Source organism: Gymnogyps californianus, chromosome 5 (assembly GCF_018139145.2).
Source record: "Gymnogyps californianus isolate 813 chromosome 5, ASM1813914v2, whole genome shotgun sequence".
In the NCBI taxonomy this organism is placed as follows: domain Eukaryota; kingdom Metazoa; phylum Chordata; class Aves; order Accipitriformes; family Cathartidae; genus Gymnogyps; species Gymnogyps californianus.
Window position 1 is genome coordinate 17,006,842 of NC_059475.1, and position 3,583 is coordinate 17,010,424.

Consider the following 3,583-nt stretch of genomic DNA (forward strand, 5'->3'; position numbering starts at 1 on the left):
ATGAAGGACTTCTTCAGTAGCTTGGGGGGGGTGGGGTGTGTGTCATTTTTTGGTCTTCGGATCATTGCACTGGTTGCATTGCAGAGGAATATGAAGTTTATGAATAATGCTATAGAATAGCTATAAAGTGGTGAAAATCTTATGAAGGTTTAATAACCAGAGTCCCTGGAATTCTGCTGCTTTTTTGGGGGGGTTGGGTTTTTTGTTTGTTTTAGCAGAGTTGTCAGAAAAAGCTACAGATACTAGGAGTACGTGTGGCATTACAGTGGAACCTGGCGACCTTGCAGAATCCACTGTCAGCTGAAGGAAAATGTAGGAATTCCTGGTGCACAACTGTAACTTTACAGATATCCAGAGGAATTTTTTACAACCTGGTGTGAAATTGTGGTGTGCTGTGTGTGAGCAAAACTGGAGGACAAACCACAGTGCGCTTCAGCTTTTGGGTTTTTTGGGGTTGGTGGTTTGTGGGTTTTTTTTTTTTTTTTGTAGCAGCCACTTGTGGGTTCTTGAATATTTTTTTTCTCTCTCTTTCTCTGAAATACTTAAAAAAAATAAATTAAAAAAACCCCACGAGGTTAATGATCCTGCCCAAGTCCATCGAAACTGGCAGTCCACATAGTGGATCTCTAACCCGGCATTCTTCCTAAGCTGCTGTCAGATGACAAACAAAGATAAACCACTTGGACCAAACAGAACCATTCCAAAAGAACTGGGAGGGAGGAAAGTCTGCCCCTTACAGTCATTTTTTTTTTTTTTTCCTCTCTTAATCTTTTAATCACTGCACATCTGTGCAGAGCAGAGAGCCAGTATTCATTCCAGGTCTCCCAAGAACTTGCTGCCTTAGGGTGGTGAATGCTGTCTTGCTTCACAAGGCCCTTGTTTTGTATAGCACAGAAGAGAGGGAGATGAATCTTCTACGCTAGATCATGTGTTTGCATTATATTGCAGCAGAACATCAGAAAACTAGCTAGAATGGTATGTGTTTCTGCCTAACCACCACCCAGATACTCTTACAGAAAACAAACGTATCTGTCCTATTGTTTTGATGTTGGAAGCAGGCACCAGATTCTTACTTATCTAATAAGTATCCATTTTTAATACAGCTATATACGTGTGTTTTCCCAAAACTCACTCATTGTGAGAAGAGACTGAAGTTTGAAGTAAATGACCTGCTGATCCCAGGTATAGGTGGAAAAAGTTGGTAAGGCTTAAAATGTAGTAAACAAAGTTAGCTATGGTGTCAGTGTGAATAAGTAGGACATGCCTCATAGGCTATCTCTGCAGGAAGAGGAGGATTACAGGTAATGCTCTGCTACCTTGTGGATCTGTCTTGATCAAGATGATTTGAATTCCTGCAAATATTTTTTTTTTCTCTGCCTTCTGATGTTCTCTGTGTTATAATTGCCGAGATCTGTCTCTTTGGTTCAGTGTTTTCTCTTGCTGTTGCTTACCTAAAGCCATCCACTTTTCAGGCTGAAAGCTCCACTGTGTGGCAATTACATCTCCTGCATTTCTGTTCTACTCTTTTTCCCATTTGGGGCCTGCTTAAGAAGGGAAAAGTTGATGTGTTTCAAATAAATGACTGTTGAATATCTTGAAATGATGTACAAATTTTATTGTTTTCATATTTGTTGTACAGGAAATTTCAGCACATGTCTATAATGTTTTTAATGGTTTGACTTGTTTTTAAAGATATAAAAATAACAATTAAAAAGCATCATCCTAGAGCACTTTCTGTCTTGTTTTTCCTTTCTTGGGGTTTTCTTTTCAGTTCCTTTTGAATAAAATTAATTTGCGAAAATATCCATTTCATTTAGAAGGGCTTTATAATGGATAAGGAAAGTGGGCTTCCATCCTCCATGTGGCACTTGAGTCAGACATGTCTTACGGTCACTGGGGCTCCCTGCGAGGGTGTTAACCTGTCACTGAGGCTTGCCTGGCAGGACCAGAGCCCGATGCTAATGTGTCCTGGCAGTTGGTGTTTTCTCTAAATGAAGAGCTTGGTACCAGTTAAAGGAATAATACCTTCATCCAAGGTCAATCAAAAGATTTCCACTTGCTGAAATAGCCTTGGAGGAGGACCAGTGTTTCTAGGACTCATTTACTTCCAGAAAAACAAGAGTGAGGACTTTTTCATCCCTTGAAGGAGATGTTCTGTTGTCAGGGGGCGATGATAGAAGGGGGTGCAGAAATATCTTTGTAATGTTACAGCTGGCTTCTTGATTACAGATTACCTGACTGTCGTTGCATATAAAATTACCTCAGTTAAGTCCCTTTCTTCTAAAATTTTTAGTTTCCATTCCTGGTTGTCATCTGAATCACTCCAAGGAGGATCACATGCCTGGAGGGTGTTACTGGCACTCAGCAGCTCTCCAATTCATCACGGGGTGCTGACACTGTAAAATCTTGTGATCCTCCATTGTAACTCTGCTGTGTTTTCTGAAATGACTGCATTGTGAGATGGGAAGAGCAAAGCATGATTGTCTCATCATCTTCCAGTGGGAGCATGTGCCAGCCACACGATGGTTGTCTGAGTGCTCTTGGTGAGACTCACGCTGCAGAAGAGAAGCTGTGACAATGAACCTCCCAGTGTAAGACCTGCAGCAGGTGACGACCACTGCCGGGGCAATCAGCCTCAGGGAGACTTTCAGGGAGCAAAATTCCTCACTTCCTTCCCCCCCCCTTAAATCACATAGGTTTGAAATATTAGAACTTTAGTAAAGCCAACTGTTCTGGCTGTCATTTGGAGTGTTAGTCTGTTCGGGTGGGTAGAGCTGAACCCGTGTATCTGGAAATGACATTCTGTACCTGATCTTGTCATGTATTAGTTTTACTGCCTTTGAGATTAAAACGGTGGAGGTCAGAGAGGAGAGGATGTAACGTTTCTGTCCTGTTCTTTGCTTGATAAATGGGATGTAGTCAGAAACACTGCTGCCCTTGCATGCCCTTCCTGGCTGGGTGTTATCAGGCAGCAAGTGGAGTTTGGAGATGAACAGATGTGGATGTTCCTGTGGAAGAGGGTCAGAAATGGGAGCTTGGAAGGGAAAAACACCTGAAAACTTTGCACACTCTGCTTTTCTCAAGCAAAAAGAAAAAGTCTCTTAGCGATGGGAAAGATGCTAGGTCTTAACAGCTCCTGGGTGATCTGAGTAAAAACTAATTAAAAAATGCAGATGCAATCACTTCTGTTCAGGGGCAGAATGAAGGGCAAGCAAAGATCAACAGTTTACTTGCTTCTGAGGTAGGTAGGTACAGTGTTCTTCCACTTCTCATACCTACCAGAGAAGTTACTGTACTTCCTTTTTCCAGTTACTGTGATACTGCTTCAGGGAGTCCCTTTCAGCTCTTCACGTAAGACCTCATGTTGTTGAAACCTCTGGCTTTAAATGGTTCCATTTTCAGCACTTTGTAGAAGTGTTTACGGAGTTGGTACCAGACAGTGTCTCTCTCCAGTGTTGTGTTTCGTTCCGTTTTCCCTCCTCTCGGGTTGGGCAAGCTCTTTCCCCATGCCAGCCGCCTGCCTGCAAGGGAGGAGGAGGCAAACGAAGCAGAAAACCTGACTTGGAAGCACCAGGAGGAGCTG